Source organism: Aethalodelphis obliquidens, unplaced genomic scaffold (genome assembly GCF_003676395.1).
Source record: "Aethalodelphis obliquidens isolate GAN/ISIS:26980383/991018 unplaced genomic scaffold, ASM367639v1 scaffold3, whole genome shotgun sequence".
NCBI lineage: Eukaryota > Metazoa > Chordata > Mammalia > Artiodactyla > Delphinidae > Aethalodelphis > Aethalodelphis obliquidens.
The window spans coordinates 67,811,592-67,832,667 of NW_020837947.1; the positions used below are offsets into that span (position 1 = coordinate 67,811,592).

At 41.9% G+C, this 21,076-nt stretch overlaps 1 long non-coding RNA gene across 1 annotated transcript; it reads right to left on the bottom strand.

Moving 5' to 3' along the window:
* Window positions 1-1,013: 1,013 nt before the first annotated feature.
* Window positions 1,014-11,304, bottom strand: LOC113611621 (uncharacterized). Its single transcript, XR_003429527.1, has 3 exons — window positions 11,181-11,304; window positions 2,675-3,359; window positions 1,014-1,973 (listed from the first exon to the last, which is right to left on the bottom strand). It is a non-coding gene; the product is annotated as an uncharacterized LOC113611621 (long non-coding RNA).
* Between the last annotated feature and the right edge of the window lie 9,772 nt (window positions 11,305-21,076).

A 21,076-nucleotide genomic window follows, 5' to 3' on the forward strand; every position in this document is an offset into this window, starting at 1 on the left:
CCTTACTAGCAATAAAGAAATCTTAAAATCAATATGAAATTTAGATATGTTTGTTTATAAGTTGGACCCCAGAAGTAAATCTTGCCCAGTGACTCAGGAGCAGAAACAGAAGCAGCTCCTGGGCAATAAGTACCATCTCAGCAAAAGAAAGCAAAGGTTGATGTTCAGGTTCAGGCCATGATGTCATGGATGAGAGAAAATACATTTTGACTTGTCAGTCAAGAGGACATGGATCTTGGGAATTCCCTGGTGGTCCAGTGGTTAGGACTCTGTACTCTCACTGCCAAGGGCATAGGTTCAATCCCTGTTTGGGGAACTAAGATCCCTCAAGCCATGCGTCACAGCCAAAAAAAAAAAACAAGGGCATGGATCTAAAGGCTTACAGAATCTCCTCTCTCTTTATAATGACACTTTAAAATTCCCATGCGTTTGCTCAGGATCTCTTCATTTTCTAAAAAAACAAAGAGTATTCATTTTTCAACCACTCTCTGCCCAAGTGTGGAAATTAGCAAGTCAAAGATGATATGTCCAAGACATGACGTCATGGATCTTGCATCCCTCTGCACCCCAGAGTATTTAAACTATTTCAAAATACTAAACTGTGCCTTTGTTTTTTCTATTAAACCCTTCTGATGAATAGGGAAAAAAACACTTATGTTTTAGATTATCCGTTTCATTCTTTACTACCACCTGTGTTATCAAAAGAAGCAAGGAAACGTTTTTAATTCTGTTCGAGCAATGACATTGAAATACATCACAGTCATAACTCTCCTTTTTTTGGGGGGTGGGGTTCGCGGGCCTCTCACTGTTGTGGCCCCTCCCGTTGCGGAGCACAGGCTCCGGACGCGCAGGCTCAGCGGCCATGGCTCACGGGCCCAGCAGATCCGCGGCATGTGGGATCTTCCCAGACTAGGGCATGAACCCGTGTTCCCTGCATCGGCAGGCGGACTCTCAACCACTGCGCCACCAGGGAAGCTCTCTCCTTTTTTTTTTTAATGACTGTAGGGCTGTACCCCACAGGCCTGCAAGCCCTGTAGTTGCCCAGCCTTGACACTGAAGAAAGAGCCCTGGAGACAGTGGCGGAGACATTAATGCTCTATTGCACAGGGGGATCTTACATATCGAAGCCAGGTCCCAGAGTGACACTCCACTGTGTGCGCCAGCCGGCTGGCAGGACATGACAGCCGTCCTTACCACTCAGGGGAGAAGGAGGCCACCATTTATAAGGGGAAATTGACATCAGGTGGGCTCATCAGTTACCAGGTACTAATTAAGCCCTATCATCAAGAGGATTGGACAGTCATGTGTCATAACTCTCCTTTTATATAGAATCTTTAATTCAGAGCTCTCAAAGTTTTTTTGTAAGCATTATCTGTTTGCAAAAAAAATATTGGTCACTTTGAGAAGAGGAAAGTTAAAAAGAGAAAATTACTTGCACGCTCAAAATTACATGAGTCAAGAATCAAGTCAGGATTAAACGTTGACCTGATCAATATCAACTTTGCCTGATCCAAGTCTCAAGGATTAACTTAAAATCTTAAAGACCCTCTCTTCCTAGACCCATGATATTGACCTAAAACGTTTTGGATGTTCTCACACTAAGGTAATGAGGCCTCACACAATATGTAGACTCTATTTCTGTAACTATATGAAATACCTCTGCATGAATCAGTGGCATGGTTTTTTTGTGTGTTTGTTTCATCTGTTTCTTTTTAGGGACTGGGCACACCCAAGAGACAGAAGAGTCTCTATAGGAACACAGGAGAAATAGACACTGATCATTTATTGCTCTTTTCTCAGATTACAGAATTAACACCAATTTATTGCAGGAATCTTGAAAAAGCACCAAAAAGAAAATACAAATTACCAAGTTTCTTACTTGCGTCTCCAGATAGCTGCCTTTATCATTTTGATTTTCGTAAACATCTTGTCATGCATGTGCATCTCAGCTGTCATCTGGAATCTCCCTAGCCCTAAAGATATAAACAAATTAGACTCACATCTCTTTCCAGGCCTGTGGAAAACCTAATAACCTCCTGAATATTTCTGCAAATTCCTCCAGGCCTGGTGGCAGGTGGGGATGAGAAGAATTTGGAGAGGGCTGCCTCACGGCCCCTCTATCTCTGATTTCTTGCCTCTACTAGTCCCTGTTCTCTGCTCAGGCAGCCCCTTTGTGGTTTACACACATACTGAATGTGTGGCTCTTCTGTGCTAAACTTCACCGAAGATTTGGGAAAGCTCGAGAAGATGAAGAGAGCGACAGAGATTTACTTCACTGCAACATAAACAACTTACATCTGAATATTTCACATCCCTGTTCTTAAACTCTTTCAGCTTTTTTAATAACTTGGATTGTAACCTCTTGCCATGTTTCTGGGTCTTTTTTTTTTTTTTTAATATAGAATCTTCACTGAACCCACTCTGTACCTCTACTCCAAAAAAATTCTCTCCATTCTATAATGCTAAGCTACTCAGGTTTATCTAAACTTCTAATTTAGAAGCAGAGTGCTTAGGTTAAAATCGTAGGGCAAGTAAATTCTCTAAGCGTCAGCTTTCTCATTTGTAAAATAAGGATATTGATAGGCACCTCCTTCACAGACAAAGCACTGTGAGCTCATTGCCTGGCATATTGAAGAACGTGAACTACTTTCATTCTTGTTGAGAAGTATTTCACCTGGGCTGTATGGAGCCTGGAGAATCTTCCTCTGTTCTCTGTTGAGTACACCATTCAAGTTACCAGAACACTTTTATAATCTCCAGAAGCTTGGAGATTAGGAACACACAGTCTGATGCCGGAAGGTCCGTTGTCTGTGATGTGATCAGGGCACTGTCCATGTGGGTTTCTCAGGAAGCGGACGCTGAGATGGAGTTTGCCGTGCAAAATCATTATTAGGGATCAATATATTTAGAAGGAAGGGGAAGGAAGCAGGATTGGTCCGAAGCAACCAACCATCTGGTTTGCCTGGTATGAGAGCTTCTTGGCACACAGAAATTTCCGTGCTAAAACCAGAACAGTCTTGGGCAAACCGGGATGGTTAGTCACCCTTGTTGAGGCAGAAGTTGAAATGTGGTACAGGTTCATCAAAGCTTCTACCAACCAGGTAGGGAGCTCTGTTGTGACTATTACCCATCAGAATTGTTCCATCTTGGGATAATTCTTGGGGCAATGGCTGGGTCTTTATACTTTGTCCCTCTGTCCAATGCAGGCTGCCCTGGGAAGGTCATGACCTCAGGCCAAATAGCTGAGGCAGAGCCTAAAGGCACTGACAGTTTGAAGGCAGCCGGGGAGAAAATCCTTTGGAGGACAGTGCTTCTCCACGTCCACCACAGGCACCATTTTGTGCCTCCGTTTCCTTCATCTGCAAAATGGAGATAATAATGGTAAATACCTGGTAGCTTTATTGTGAGGATGGAATAACTTGACATGCATAAGGTGATCGGAACAGTGCTCAGCACACAGTAACCTCCTAAGCATTAGCTATTTCACCAGATCAAGCGTCTTCCTACTGCTTACTGTCAGATCCTGAAAAAATTTTTTTAATTTTTTTAATTAAAAAGAATTTTTTTTAATCAGATCCTGAAATTTTTTTTTTTTTGTAGTACGCGGGCCTCTCACTGCTGTGGCCTCTCCCGTTGTGGAGCACAGGCTCCGGACATACAGGCTCAGCGGCCATGGCTCACGGGCCCAGCCGCTCTGTGGCACGTGGGATCCTCCCGGACCGGGGCACGAACCCGCGTCCCCTGCATTGGCAGGTGGACTCTCAACCACTGTGCCACCAGGGAAGCCCCTGATCCTGAAATTCTTGGTCTTTGGGTCTCCTTTGTCAAACCTCCATACTAGTGTCATCATGACCTCAGTCTGATGGTAACTGCACATGGCCAACCTACAGCTTTCTTCATTTAACTGATTGGACTTGGCCACAGGCTGGTTTCTTAATTACAGCCAAGAAACTGGGTAAGAGCGTCTTCCATTTTTCTTCTTACTCTTTGGTTTTAGGTTGAGTTAGGAAACCTCCTCAACTCCTTATGCTATCCTATTTCTATTATTGGATAATGGAAAGGATTCAATGAGGAGAAAAAGTGATAGAAAAGTAAGGACAGACGGAAGAATTTTTAAGTCAAAGTAGTTTTCACAAGAAGAGAATTTAAGTATGAGAATTTGGAAGCTAGGGGGAGAAGTATAAATGGCAGAGTGGTGAAAGACTGTTTTTAGCCTGGATAGCTTTTGTGATCACGAGGCTGATGAAATAAATGATCCTCACCCTGACTTCCCTTTCCTCCAAAATAAGCCACGTTGTGTAATTCCATCAGGTGGCCACTGACCTGCTGGTTCCACCATTCTGAAGACGCTAAAGCTACCACAGCCTTGTGAATCACTTTATGGGTAAGAGCAGAAAACAGCTCTAGGTTAAAATTTGGAGTGTGACGTTCTGAGTGTGAAAATACTTCCCTCCCCCCAACAGCTGGACAAAAATTACTTTTTATAGTAGCCCTTGGCTTTTCATTTACTCAGGAAGGAGGTGTGAGGTAGCAGAGTTCCACATCCTCTTTTACCTGGATGATGTCCCTCTGGGTCATCTAAACAGATGCTGCTCAGAACCAGAAGGTGGGTTTTTTATTCCCTCCTCTCATCACCTGAGCAAAAGCGAGCAAGCGAACAACCAAGCAAAAGGGCAATCTTAGAGGGCAATATAAAAAAAAATGACCACAAGATCTCTGTGGGCCGTTCGTCCATTGAATTCCAAGCATTATTTGTGTAGGTTCCCTTGCCTGAACTGTTGGCACGAGAGTTGCAGTTTTATCCCCAAAGCAGGGTGTTCCTCGGGCTTGGAGGCAATGCAGTTGGCTTATTCACTTCCTTCTCTGCATTTCTTCAGGGCTTTCCGCATATCAGAAGCTTATTACACGATGATTCAGGAGGGGAGACGGGAAGTAGGTTCCTACTCTGACACTAGCTGCTCACCTCTTTCTGGCCCTAACTGGTTTACTTCACCAAGGAAGCCACAGAGTTTCCTTCATCTGAACTCCTTTCCAAATGTGTAGTTTTCACCATGGAAATTCACAGTAGAGAGAAGGACTTCCCTCTGCAAGGAAAGGCGAGTGGGACTGGACTCCTAGAGAGGAGCGTGGGCTGTCCTGTCCTGGGCCTTGTCTGATTTCTAATACTCATGCTGCTGAGCTGCATTTGTGCGGGTGACCCAGCTAAGCTAGGTGACACGGCTAAGGACAAACGCCTTCACATGTCTCCCTAGTGGAAGTGTTGATATGCGTCACTGCAAACTTCCTCGCCTGCCTGGTCCTTCTCAAGAACCACAGCATACGCTGCCTATCCTAAAATTTTAGGATTTGAGGCACCTGGCCCAGACCGGAGACAACGACTCTGCGTCTCTTTCCAGGAATCACACTGATGACCTTGATCTTGAGGCTCAGCCAACCACACGAACCATTCCCAGGGAAACCTAAAGGTCGTATTCCTTTGTGTCAGAGTGAGGCTGAGCCAGACCTCCCTGCTTTTCCATCTCCACAGAGGCTCAGGGTTCTGACCCAAATGGGAGTGGGCCGAGAGGACTAGCCCTGGAAACTTGCGTGCAGAATCGTGGTAGAGGATGATCTGTGTGCAGAAAGGCTGCCAGAAACCAGAGGGAAGGGCAGACGGAGGGCTGCAGGTTCAGCCCCTCCCCTTTGCATCATACGACACAGAGATCCTCTTACCAGCTGGAGGGGTGCCCAGCTGAGGCTTCTTATTCGACGATGCATGAGAGAAAATTTCTGGGCTGGCTTTGAGCAAATGACTCACCTTTTTGTCATCAGAAAGGCGCAAGAAAGTTTTCATCTTTCATACATTTTGTACTTTATCCTTATACTTTTTTGATAAAAATAAGAAAAAGGAAAAAGGAAACACAATATCTGAGAAAATCCTTTCTTGGCCCCCAGACTCAAAGTTTATTTTATGGACTAAACCAAAATCATATCTTATCTCAGAACTATTTGAGCTTTACAATTAACATGCTTTAAGGTTTCAGGTTAACCCTACATGTACTATGAGACGTTTTATACCCTACAAAAATAATTGGATATATTCAGTATCCTTTTCTTCATTACCTCTCTTTTTCACTCTACACTTTCAATATAACCACTGCTAAAATGCTACTGTATTTCATATACATTAAAACATGATGTTTAATTTATGCATGGTTCAATATTTTAAATGAGTATTTGTATATATCCCTGCAGATGTTTGGAAATATTGGCTGCCAGAAAATATGAGAGGGTAGATATTGCATTGCAGTGATGGAAACAGGCACTGATGAAAGAATCACTTCTCCCTGGAAGTCAAACTATCCCCACGTACATCTTGAGTCACGTTTCTCCCTACATCTCCTGCTATCCCTTCTCATGTAGCTTGCCTTCCTTCCTACCACATCCTCAAAATAAGCCTCCTTTCTCCTCTAGGATTCAACTAGAAGAGGAATACTGAGACCCTAAGATACTTTTTCAACAGTCAGATCTCACTAGAGTGCATCTTTAGCATGAATTCAACTAGAGGGCTTATGCCTTCCTTGGAATGTCTCTTCCCTTTAAATTCTTTTGGGCCACTTTGGCAGCTGGTGAAATCCTTCCCTCGGAACATGGCTGGATGTCCCTCCTCACATACACCAGTCTCTCCTTTCTTTATCCTTTGATAAATTTGGAAAAGGTTATAGGAATTCACTATACAGGAGCAAAACCGTTTCCCCCGCAAATCATAACACAGACCAAAAAAGCAAAGGGAATTTTGTATGTATAGAATTCTGAGGCATTTTTGGTAATATTTTCTAGAGGAGAGATTTGTGAATGCTATTTGTGGGGCTCAATCTGTGGGCATAGTATTGCTTTATGATCTTTTATGAACCATAAGCTGGAATAGTTAACATAAAGACAAGTGGACAGATGCCAAATGGCAAAGTGGGGGTGGAAGGTAGTGGTAAGCAGGGATTTCTACTGCCCCATTTACTCACAGAAAAATTCCACCCAATAATTTCTACAAAGCAAGACTATAATACATTGAAGCCTCTGTCGATCTCTCAAATCGTGAGCCTCTGAGTTAGGGTAAGTAAAATACCCTCATTGAAGCCATTCAAATAAACACTGATATAAGTGCCCGGGGAAAACTGGCAGTGGTACTGCTGAGAAATCCCCTAATTGTTCCATTTTCCTAAGACTCATCCAAAATCATCTAAGGCAGATGCCCTATAGATTTTTATCTTACATACCAAGATCTAGGGATTGTTTGGGGCTACCTCAATTACCTTCTTGAGAACTATCAAGAAACATGTCTTTTTCGTGAACCTATTTTCGCATGGTCCATACTTACAACTTTGGATTCTTCTCTTTTCCCTTATTCTCTGAATCATAAATATCTTTCCATGGTGTTTAATCTTGGTAGTTATCTTGTTTTAAATATCTGTATAGTAGTCCATCAGCTGATGAACCCTAATTTACTCAATCATTTCTCCATTATTTTATACTTAGATTAATTCTAAGAATTTTAGAAGAGTAAGTAGAATTTTTCAAAAGGCTCTTTCCATTATTTGAAATGAACACAGGAATAGTACCTGAACTTCTCATGGATATGGCCACCTCCCAGCTGGGTCAATGTTAAGCCACAAGTACATCCAAAGGAACAGAGCTTTTATGAGAAAGCAAGCTGAAGCCTTAGAAACTTTAAATGGAAATACTCTAGGAAGTCCTGACATATATTCCCAAAGTGGCAGCTACAGACCCCAGTAAGATCTCTATCTCTGGACAGAATAACTCTAGCATACTTTGAGGGAAGACCCAAAGTTGGGCTAACTCCCATCAGAAATTCTGGAAATTATTCACCTGGAAAGCTTGGTCTCCAGGGGTCTGGATAATTAGGGAAGAGAATGCAGAAAACCAATCATTCTGTTGTGGGTTTTGAGATAAGACTTCAATTTCCATAATCTTCATAAAAAACAGAGCAGTCTTTTCACCCAAAAATTTATTCAATATGAATTGGAGTGTCTTCAGAAAAATTTAGATGCAAAGAACAGAATTCCACTTAGCTCAAATCAAAAGAGGATTGATTGAAAGGCAGAGTTTATTACAGGGTTACAATAAGCAGCGCAGGAGATAAAGCTGGGTGTTATGGGACCAAAAGGGGATTATGCAGATTTTTTTTCTCCCTCTGTCTCTCCTCTACCTTTGGAGGTACATTGTGTCTCTGTTTGTCTTGGGACATCTGCTCCATCCTTCTGCAGATGGACTTTTTCTGCTGACTCATGATTTCTCAGCTTCCCCTCCCTCACTAGTATGAGGTTTGTGGCTGCTGTGACAGACCAGCTGGCCATGACCTTGCAGCTTGGCTCCGCACAGCTCAATGACTCAGCCTCTTTATCCCTATTCCAAATTCTTGGGAGGGTATCTGCTCAGCCCAGCTGAGGTCAGATATCTATCCCTGGGTCAGTCACTGAGACTGATGGGGCACAGTCACATGGTAGGTAGTGTAACCCTCCCAGGGTGATGAGTGGGGCAGAGTCTCCAAGGTGCAATGTGGGTAGGGAGAAGAGAATGTTTGGCATTTCTGAGACAGACTTGGGTCTGAGAGCAGCATGCTGAGTGATAATAAAAAAGAGCATAGGATTTGCAACAAAAAAAAAATCTCTGCCACTTCTTAGTCATGAAACTAGACAACACCCTGCTCTCTCAGAGACTCATTTCCTCCTATCTAACCTGAGGGAGCTGAGAAAGATGACCTGTCAGCTCTTGCTGTCTGTCTCCAGTTATTATTTTCATCTTCAGAATCTCGTAATGCAAGGAATGACAATTGCTAATATCAGCAATTTGGCAGGCTTTATATGAACAATCATTCAAAAAGCTGTCTTGGCAGTATGGCCAGTGGTATATTATCCCCCAAATTCCCATTACCGTAAACATTTTTGGAAAGCCATTATATGCACTAGCAATGTTGAAGTCCCTAGGTAGGCATTAAGCAAATGTTTCTTGCTTAGAGTGGAATTCTAAAAGAAAAGGAGAAACAGGTCTTATTCTACAAGAGTCTGCCTGCCAAGGTGTTAGAGGTCTGAAAAAGTAATATGGTGAAATTCACTCACTTCTAATGCTGTTGGTGAACAATGCTCTAAAATGCCTTATTAGTGAACTGCCTACTACAAAGACAAAAGACTGTGCTAATTGAAATTGCTTTCTATCTATGCCAAATGAACACAACTCTCCTGCTATGTGTGAACTTGAGGCATTCTTGTAAAGTGGCCTACACAGCAAGATTAGTTTTTTCCCCCATTGAAATCCACTATGGTATTAAAAGAAATTACAATGGGCTCTTTTATATTTATTTTTTTCTGTTGGATTTTTTAAATTTTTTATTGAAATAGAGTTGACTTACAATGTTGTATTAGTTTCAGGTGTACACAAAGTGATTCAAATATATATGTGTGTATATATATATTATTTTTTTATATTCTCTTCCATAATAGATTATTACAAGATATTGAGTATAGTTCCCTGTGCTATACTCAGGTATATAGGTCCTTGTTGCTTATTTATTTTAATATAGTAGTGTACATATATTAATCCCAAACTTCTAATTTATCCTTCCCCCCTCTGCACAATGGGACCTTTTATTGATTTTTTTCTTTTTCTGGGGGATTTTTAAAAATATTTAGCATGTTTCTATCAAGAAAGGAAGGATACGAAGGGAAACACTTAAAAAATAATAATAATCCCAGTGAGAGTTTCAATTCCCCCACCTATTCAATTTCCTTTAAAAAGGCCCCAGGCACCCACACAAACCCATCTCTGGAATTGAACCAGGCCATCTTCACTTTTCCCAGGTTGGCTTCTGGTTCTTTCTATATCCGACCCCTCACTTGGCTGCATACCTCAACTCTCATCATTTACTACCTGCCTCCTCTTTTCATATGTAAATATATAAACATATTATCTCTAGATTTGAGCTGAAGTGTGCAATTCAGTTAAGTTCATTCATTCATCTACAGCAGAAGGGGGAAGGCCCTTTGGGTTGTGGGTTAGCCAAATTCTTCCAGTAGGACAGACCTCATGTACTCTGTGGTACCAGGAGAAACTGACTTTTATCCTTTCCACCCTAGAAAGCCCTTGCCACCTCCTATGCCTATCTGTCACTGGGAAAATGGATTTTTGTTGTCCTTCTTTAATTTTAAAATAGCAAGTGTTTCTCTTTTGTATATAAAATCTGTACTCTCTTTCCCCCCAGAAATGGAATCTCTTACTAGTTTTTTTCATCCAGTTATTAAAATAATTCAAGCTTGTTTTTAAAAAGTTCAATAATATAAAAATGGAGAAAGCAAGAAGTGAAAACTTTCCATAATTCTATTTATTCCCAGAGATGGCCAAAATTATTAGTTTTATATCTATCCTTACAGATATCTATAAATGTGTGTATATACAATGTGTAACTGTTATACAACATATACTGTGTAATTGTTATATATTATGTATACACACATACACAAATACATATAGAGTGTATGCATACATATTTCTAAGATAGTATGTACAGTATGTACTATATACTGCATGTTTGACAAAAATGGAATCACATTATTTACTCTTTTCTGTGGTTTGCTTTTTTTTTTACTTTAAATAGCTTGTCGTGTACATCTTACATATGAATCTATCCCATCTTTTATAATGGCCTCTCAGTAGTATTCCTTTGTACCATAATCTTTACCCTCCACTGAAGGGCGTCTATGATCCTCTAAGTTTTTCTTAAATATTAAAAGTATTGCAATAAACATCTATATACATATATGCCTTTGCATGTTCTAATTATTTCTTTAGGGTAATTTCTTACAACTAAAAGTTCTGGGTTAAAGCTTATGTACATTTAAAATATGACAACCTAATGCTCAATAGCAAACCAGAAAAGTCATATCACTTTATACTTTTAACAAGTTTCCTGCAATTATCTTTATTTTTTATTATTGCCAATGTGATGTCCAAAAAGAAAAAAATGAGCACGTCACATTATTGGCTAATCTGCCTTTCTTTGAATTTTAGCGAAGATGAGTATCTTTTCAGGTGGGTGTTCCTTAGCCATTTGATCTTCTTTTATGAACTGGTTGAGCCTGTGTGTCTGTACCACTCCTGTTTCCTCCCCCTCCCACCCCATATGTACATACTTTTGGTTGACAGCAGCAGGTCCAAGTATGTTACAGGAGCTGGCCAATAAATTTCCTCTCCTGGGAACTTGGATCTGAGAACAGGGAACATCTGATCTGCTGCATTTAAACTACAAAATGAGGCAAAGCTGGGCTGGGTCAGCCATTCTGGTTACATCATCAAGAAGAGAAAGCAGACCTGCAGAGAGAGAGGAAAGAAGCAGGCATCCCCTGGAAGCACAGGTGAGGGCCTGTGGCCTTGAGTACTTCCTGTTCTCCAAGCCTGTGAGTAAAGCGCTGTCTTCTTAAGCTGGTTGGAATGGACTTCTGTGACTATAAGAGTGCCACAGATTCTTCACCATGGGAATATTGGGTGGGGGGAGGAGTTAATTTTGAAAGAATATTCTCATCTTCATTTCCCCCTTTCATGGTTCCTAAGAAGCCCAAAGGAGCCCTAAGAAATTCCCAAGCTTAAAGAGAAGCTGAAGCAAAAAATGACCCCCAAATGGGTCAAATATGTCTTCGCTGTAGTGGTCTTTGGATTTGTTCCTCAAGGAGTCCCATCCGATTAGACCCCTGGACCCCCGTGAGCCCTGCCTCAGTACTGTACACCTTGCCAGAGACATGGCTCCATTTCCTGAGCAGTGGCTACGTACTTGCTAAGTGTCTTGCTTATGTTATGTCATTGAATTGGTAAAGTGGATATATTATTGCTCAATTTCTCAAAAGAGGAAACTATGGCTTAGGGAGGTTTACAGTAAGTTGCTCAAGAACACTCAGCTAGAAAGTGCTGGAGCAGGATTCCAGTTGCTGGCGGACGCTGCTGTGCCTTCTGTTGCCTGGGCCGCCCAGCGTGGTGTCTCGGGCCTAGAACTAAAGCGGCATTGGTCTCCAGGGCAGAACCGTGGTCTCCGAGATCGTGGCTCCAGGCCCCTCTGACTGCCACCTGCAGATCCTTATCTTTCCCAGGACAAGAGTCACACATATTCCAGCTGCCGGCAGCCTTTCTGGTCATGTGCAGAGAAGACTTGTTGGTCTCCAGTGTACTGGACTGTCTGCTGAATGAATGGGTTCTGAGGGCTGCACAGGCTACATCCTCAAGATGGGCCGGGATCACCCAAGGTGTCCTCAGTCACCTCTCTGCTCTAGGCTGGCCCCTCTGACACAGGGTTTCTACCCCCTACCCCCTGCCCCCATGGTCTACCTCCCCTGTAATAATGACAGCCAACAGCTCTGAAGGGTTTGCCATTCCAAACGCTTCATATGTAGTATAAGCTCATTTATCCTCACATCAGCCCTAAGAGTTAGATACTATTAACACCCCCATTTCACAGAAGAGGAAACGGAGGCACAGACAGGTTAAGTGACATGCTCAAGGTCACACAGCCAGTGAATAGCAACCAGGATTCCAACACAGGTGTCAGAGAATCTGCTGTGGAGCTGGTGAAAGCTAAGACGCTCTCCTCAGAAAAATGCAGAGGCTCATGATTCTGTGTAGTTTCAGGGTTTCATCTTGAGGAGTCCTACTATAGATCACCCACTTTGTATCGCAGGGCTCAGAAAAGTCAGGTGTCCTCAGGGGCCAGGCAGGGAATGTGGATGGGTGCAGGGGCTGGCTGGGAGAAAGGACAGTGGGCCCTGGATGGTTCGTGGACTCCTCCCAAGAGCATCTGTACTGGACCAAGCAGATGCCCTGTACTGGACCAAGAATACTTACCTGTGGGCTGAACCCAAGGACACTGCAATCAGTGTGCAGCTTCTGCTGGAATACCACACGGTCCCTTATTTGCTTATCTGCCAACAGGTATGTGTGATGCTCCTAATATTTGTAAAAACTGCTCCCCCAGCTCAGGGCGATCTGCAGCCGATTCCAATCTGAACTTCCAATTACAGGGTCCAGAGCTGTTACCTCTCATCCCCACAACCACTACCCCTCCAGGCATCCAGGGCCCCAACCACGCCCCCACCTTGGGCTTCTGATGGTCCAGGGACGTTTTCAGGGTGTGGGTGACCAGGTTGGGTGAATCAGAATGTGTCACTCCTGCGGACCATCATAGGGGTGGAGGGGGGCAGCTGGCTCTCAAAGACACTGAATTTAGGCAGTGACACTTCCCCGGTCCCACGTGGCTCCAGGACAATGGAAGAGGCTCCACTGTGGCTGAGCAGTGCCTAGTTTCTGTCTTCCTGGCCCCTTCAGCCCAGTCTTCTTTCCGTTCTCCTAATCTCTCTTCTGTCTTTGTTCTTCCCCACACCCACCCTCAAGAGGTGAGAAATATTTGTCTAGCCCTGGGAAAACTGCCCTTTCTCAACATTGCTATATTTTTTCTCGGTGGCACTTGCTGTATTTTTCTTTTTAATTTTATTTATTTTTGGCTGCATTGGGTCTTCATTGCGGTGCGTGGGTTTCTCATTGCAGTGGCTTCTCTTGTTGCAGAGCACGGGCTCTAGGCACATGGGCTTCAGTAGTTGCAGCACTTGGGCTCAGTAATTGTGGCTCGCGGGCTCTATGAGCACGGGCTGTAGAGCACAGGCTCAGTAGTTGTGGCACACGGGCTTAGTTGCTCTGCGGCATGTGGGATCTTCCCGGACCAGGGCTCGAACCCGTGTCCCCTGCATTGGCAGGCGGATTCTTACCCACTGCACCACCAGGGAAGCCCCGCTTGCTGCGTTTTGATATTCCTATTTCAAAGCACCTAGCATAACTTCCCTATTAGGTTTAGGCTTTTGGGAAACACAAAAGCTAGACCCTATTTCTGCTTTCCATTCGGTAATGTCCCCCTGCTGAAGCAATGAATCACAGGGGTTACCTACTTAAAGGGAAAGGGGAGGAAAGGAAGGGTGGAAATATTGGGAGAAAAAAGTTCTTCCGTTAATATTAAAAAATATTATCCCATCACATATTTTCCACCTTAAGACTCCTTTATACAACTCTTGATGACCCCAAAGAACTTGTTTCTATGGGCTATACATATTGATGTTTAATGTACTCAAAATTAAGATGGATAAATGTGTAAAATATTTATTTACTTAAAAATAACAATAAACCCACCACATGTTAACATAAATCACATTTTTAAAAATAACTGTATTTTCTAAAACAAGGCAACAAATGAAAAAGATTCCATGAGAAGAATGCCATTATTTACTTTTTCGTCAATCTTTTTAATTTCTGGCTTAACTGAAGGCAGCTGGATTCTCATATCTGCTTCTGCATTCAGTGTGTTGTGATAGCACATGTCATGTAGCCTCTGGAAAACTTCCCTATACACTCGTGAGCAAACAAGAGTGAAAGGGATGAACAACATCATAGGATTACGATGAAAGTACCCAGAGGAGGACCTTTCTGGAGGACTACCAGAAAGGCGCACGCAGTGAGAACTGTTGATTTAGAAGCGAAGTACAATCAGAAGGCTCTGAGTGACAGTCCTCGAGGAAACCAGCATGATTGTCATGTAAAGGAGGCAGTTTTGGAGGCAGACACTTCTAGGTTTGAATCCCAACTCCTCACCTTCCTACAGAGTAGCCTTTGGAAGGTTACTGAACTTTTCCAAACCTCAGGTCTCCTACCTATGAATGGAAAACAATCATACCTACCTTACCAGGTTGTTGAAAGATAACAAGGTATTTTCCAAACTTCATTCATCATAATTTTTTCCAAGTCCATGTAAGAACTATATTATTATCCTCTTTGTATTTTTCCATAGCTCCTGTTCGAAATTTAAATATATTTTGAAAGGAAATTTTATGTCCTTATCATAAACAGAGAATTACTTGCCCTAAATCGAAGGTGCAGTGAAAATAAAAACTGATCTTGTTGCCAGAGAAATTGTTCAGCTCCGGCCTGCTCTCCTTTTGGAACAAAAGGAAATAAGCCAATGTAAGAAAGTCATTTAAGACCTGCACCAAAGAGACTCCACCAGATGTGGGCAGAAGGAGTCAGAGGCTTGAAGAAAGAATGGCTTTCTCATTATGTGATGCAGTTTGATTTCTGCCTTGCCCATACACCACTAAGTCATCTCCCATACTACCTAAACCATTTCCTACAGCGCCCCACCCTCAGGAGACACTGTGATCATGCATGGAAAGCACTTAGCTCAATGCCTGGCACCTGGGAAGTACTCTCCATTGCAGCTTCTGTTATCTTTTCTAATTCTTCCTTTTCTTTTCCCTCATGAGTTAAATGATTCACGTAAGCTCATAGTTATTTGGTGGAGGACTATGTCTACGACACCTGTGTTACATCTCTCTGTGGATTAGAGCTCAGACTCTGGAACTAGGCCCTGCTTTAGAGCTGTGTGACCTTGAGCAAGGGACTCAACCTCTCTGTGCCTCAGTAGTCTCAACAGTAATACAATGATACAATAGTACCTAATTCATAACATAAAAGCAGATGAGTTAATACTTGTAAAGCACATGGGACATGCCTGGCAGGTAGCCAACACTATATACATACGGGTTAATAGCCTTCTTTCTTTTTCTTGAGTTGTGTTTGACAGTAGTCATTAACATGCAGGTTACTATAGAGAAGTTTTTCTCAAACTCTCTGAAATGAAGGACCAGATTTTCCCCTCCAATCCAGGTGGACCAATACATTTGGATATAGAACAAAAAAAGAATTATTAGAAAAGGGAAATAAAAAAGAGAAGATATAAAATACAAGCCCATATATTTTATTAGATTCAATAGACATATATTTCAATAATCAGAGAACAATGCATAGGAAAAAGTAAATTGCAGAAATGTGTCCGCTGTTCATTGAAAGCCTGAGTACAGGCAATTAATAGCTTTGCTTCGGTACTTTCTTGTCATTCCACATTTGTGATGAAACAAAAAGTTAGGAGGGAAACAGCAATTCTCCATGTTAAATGCTGATATGCGTACTTGAAACAAACATTTTGTATATTATTATTTAAAGCTTTTTGTGCGATAGGTGAGCTTGCTTTTTGCTTGTTAATTTGTCTAATCTAGGCTAAATAGATGAAAGCGCTACAAAGAAGGGATGGTGTATATCTAAACAGTTTCTATGTTTGTTTTAATAACATTCATAGTAGAGAAACCAGTCTCACAGAGGTAGGTAGATGAGAAAGGAAAAAGAGAATTTAAAGCCATTTCTGCAAGCTCTGGATATTCATCTTCTACTTTTATCTAAAATGAAGCACATGATGTTGTATATTCAACATTCATTTTCAATCCTTCATCAGTAGTCAGTTCCAAAACTGATCTCTTAAAGTTATAGTTAAATTTAAATTATCTTTGCTAAACAAGTGAACAAGATGAATTCTGGATTTTATACACTTTGGGGTTACAGTTGACAAATTAACCTTAAAATATCACAGATGTATTGGGATGGCTAGTAGGAAGTTGTGTCACATGTGACTCAGACATTCCAGTTCAATGCCTGAACTATACCCTGTATCTTAGTTTTTTCAGGCTGCTATAACAAAATACCATAAGCTGGAAGGCTTAAAAACAACAAACATTTATTTCTCACAGTTCTGGAGGCTGGTAAGTCCAAGATCAAGGCACCAGTAGAGGGTTCACTTCTATTTCATAGACACTGCCTTCTCTCTGGGTCCTCACATGGCAGGAGGGGCAAGGAAGCTCTCTAGGTCTCTTTTATAAGAGCACTAATCCAATTCATGAGGGCTCCACCCTCATGACCTAACCACATCCCAAAGGCCTCACCGCCAAATACCATCACACTGGGAATTAGGTTTTAACATATGAATTTTGTGTGTGTGGAGAGGGGGTACAAACATCCTATCTATAGCACCCTGTTCAACAAGACTGGTCCTCTGGTGATGCCCTTGCATGTTGTGACAATGTCAAATTGCTCTAAAAGTTTCTAAGCCATCATTGTCAATTTCTATACTTATCTTGTGGCTGGGAACAAACCCACTGACCACTCTTTGAGTAGAAGTGATAGGAAAGAAAACACTAGAATGATGAGTTACCTAATTTTAGAAGATATATTGTTGGATGATAGATGATGCTTCAGTTTTTTATCAAGACCATTTCCACTTCTGAAGAAAGCAGCTGTCTCCTACTCATACACTTGCATCTCAGGTGCTAAAAAAAATTCTTGAGGGGAACACTCAGGCCATGAAAGTAATGTTATCAAATTTATAGAGGAAAGAAAACTGGGACAGAATCAGTCCTTTTCTCTCAAACTGCAAGCCACAGCCTTTGTTCACAGTCGCAGACTTGGGTAATAATTGTCTACACACACCTATGAGCTCCATGAGCGCTGGGGTCACATAGTTTTCACCTGTAACTGGAGCAGCTGGCACTGAGATGGGCGTATGGAAATCACTCAATAAACGTTTAAGTGAGTAGATTCTAAGAAGCTTAGCAGTCTTACATCTCTGCTGGAGTGCTGTAGAGGGGTGGTTACTGAGGACAGAAGGAACAGTTTAGCAGCATGAGAGATGTATGCACCTTTTGTTTTCTTCTCACTACTTTCCTGGATTATGATCTCTTGAAAAGCAAACACAACCTTCAAGTGTGTTGTCTCCATTGAAAGTCATTCTGAACTCCATTATTTCACAGAGCAGAAAGTCACTTAGATCCAGGAATTTTCATTGATCCAGGTGAGCATTTTTAGATTGCCTGGACCCCCTTCTTTTATTCTGTTTTCTCTTTATCACAGGGGCCATGTCTTAGTTATCTTAGTTTCACTGTGACTTCATGGAGGGCCCGGCACACACCTGAGGACCATGGCACAGTGTTTTTAGCACACCTGCCAGGGAGAAGCTAAGTGAACTAGAGCAGAGCTTCTCAAATTTAATGTGCCCGTGAATCACCTGGGGGAGCTTGTTAAAATGCAGATTTTCATGCAGTAGTAGCTCCAGGTGTGTGCCCAGGTGACGCCAAAACTTCTCATCCTTGGGCCACATTTTAAGCAGCAAGCAACCAAGAGGAATGAAAGGAACCTGAACTTCTCTTTAGCTTCTTCTCAGCAAATGAAGTAGAAGATGTGGTTAATATTATTTAGGAATGATTTTTAGGGATCTGTAGCTAGCTGTTTTGGAGACATGATGAAAGATCTTCTTAGGAAAGGAAAATAAGTCATGTAGGCCACACATGATTCCATAATACTCCCTGGGGTCTCACAATTGCCTTAGAACAGAAACACGATACCACAACAATCAATCATCTCAAAGCTTGGTACTCAAGGATCAGATTCCATGGGGAAACAAAACACAGTGAAGCAGTCATAGGATACATTCTTCTGTGTCTTCTGGAACACATGCTCACACTGTTCTTAAAAGGAACACTTTTTTTTGATTGACCACTTGCTACTTATTTCCATTATGATGTTTTGTAAAATTTAAATTAATCCATCTCTTTCTCTCCAGGTTTCTTCACTGCCCTAGTCAACAGTGCGGCGTACAAGAACACACCTTTGGGATCTCACACACTTGGGTGATAGTCCCAACTCTGACCCATTTAAGACAGTGTGACCTTAGGCATGAGCCACAGGTTCAAGAGTAAAATGGGATTAACACTACTGCCTTGAATTTTTATTTAGGATGAACTGAGAAAGCACCTGGGCCAATGGTGGGATCCCTGTAAATAATACTTTTATTCCCCCCAATATTGCCAACCTAGGCTCTAACTCACGTTTCTAAGTGAGAATAAAGTGAGGTACACCCTGTAACTCAACAACACCAATTTGGAACCTAGATCTTGTGGCAGGGGATAGAGGAGAGGGGAGAGGTTGTCTCAGAAACTAGACCCCAGCAGCTGTGATTGGCCTCTGTGCAGAATAATGGACAAGAAAATACTCTATATTCTTTCACTACTTCCAGCTTGGGGAAATTTTGTAGTTTGACTTAGCATGATGATAACAGCCATCACTCACTAAGGGTTTACCATGTGCTAGGCACTGTTTTGGGATGTATGGGCTTTTAATTTTCCAATTGATGATCACTGAGATGACATTATTTCCATAAAATTATATTTTATTTTTCAATAATTATGATAAAGGAGATTCTTGTAAAAGTATCTTCAGACAATCATATAAAGTAGGAAGTAAGCTTCCTCAAGGGTGGGAACCACGTCTTGTTCATCTGGTTCCCACAGACCGTCTTCCACTGCTCAGAGGCAAATCCTGTTAAGAGTGCAGATTATCTCCTTTCACACGGGGATGATTTCTTGGACTAATCAGACCACAAAGAATAACTAACTGTGGGACACAACTTTCAGATGAAATCTAGCAGTTTCTTGGGCATCAAGTGAAGCCCTTGATATAGGCCAGGAGGGCTGCAAGTGACCAATCATTGGTCCCAGATTGATGCTTGTTATCAGTGTGTGGGGTTGGAAAAGCTGCTCCTGGGAGGAAGAGTGGGGCCTGTTTCTTCATTTCCTTTACACCACACACCTGACTGCCCCGTATATCAACGGGCTTGCCGAGGAAGCCCAAAATATCAGGGAAGTGTAGGCATCATCTCATTCTCCTGAAAAGCCACATCAGGGAAGGTACACGGTGGCATCACGGAAGCCCAGGAAAACAGGCACAAGAGGGCATGGGAGCCCGACACGGACAGTGACACCACCTCTGAGTCAGGCTTGGACTCAAACAAGACAACAGAACTGACACCTGCAGGAGAAGGTGTGAAGGAACTCTAAAACTATACAATCAGGTGGGGCTAGGGACAACCTTCAGGGCTCTCCAATGGGGAGATGGTGTGTTAAGCTTTTCACTCCTCATCCAATGCTAAGTCTTTATTTTACGCCTGGCACTCTGCAAAGAATAGAACATGCATGGTTCAAAGTATATCACATTAATTAACTTTCCAGACAACTGAAAGTTTTGATTTTCTTAATCTTAAATACTATCGATGAAAAGTTTTCTAATATCGTATTAGTTACACAGTTTTTGAACTGTATACTAAGCGCAGTTTACTTATGACTTTGGGGTCCCTGTCTTATTTAGGGTTGCCAGATAAAAATACTGGATACCTAGTAAAACTAGAATTTCAGATAAACACAGGCAATGTTTGAGACATACTTGTACTAACAAATCATTCCTTGTTTATAAAATTCAAATTGAACTGGGCATCTTATATTTTTATTTGTTAATCTGGCAACCCTACCCTTATTATATGGTGATGTAATAATACAGTAATGCCTCAGGTGTCATTGGGCTGATTGTCCTGACACTTCAGTGGTTCCAGGCTGTTGTGCTTTTCGAATTTTGTAGTTATTTTTTACATTCTCTTTCTTTGCTCTCCAGTGATTGTATTGCTTGTTGTAGTCAGCATATACATAGCATCTTCAACTCCGCTTTCCCTCTTCTTTATTCTTCTAATTGGTTTGGGCTGAGAAATAAGATCCCTAAACATGGTTGGCTTCTCTGTAAAGAGTAAACAGTTTCTGTAAGGATACAGGTCCTTGAGGGCACATACTTGAGAAAAGTATGCACATTTTTTTGAAAAGGACTTCATAAAAAATTATTTTGACTGTCCAGAGACTATCCTGTGGTTTCTCTCGAAGTCCCTCAGGATAAGTGAATCATGCTTATTTCCTAGAGTGCATTGTTCTTTATAGAGTACTATTCAAGTCGACATCAGCCTCTGATGGAGAGGAGGTTAAAGCTAAATACAAGAGAATATGCAGTTGCCTGCACAACAGGATTTTGGAGGCTGTTTCTGAAAATTCTTTAGAAAGAGTCAGATAGACACTGATTTGGCTTGAGTAGTTCACCAGTAACCATACCTCGAGGCTGGGGACTAGACTAGGTGACGTCCAGAAATCATGCACAGATATATGGTTTTGATGACTCTATGGTCTATCCAGTCAACTCAAAATAATGACCACAAGCAAAATAATGAAACCAAAGTTCAAAAGGGCCAATGAAAAATAGTATACAGATACAGTGCTTATCAGAGACTCCAGCAAGCCTGCAAGATGTT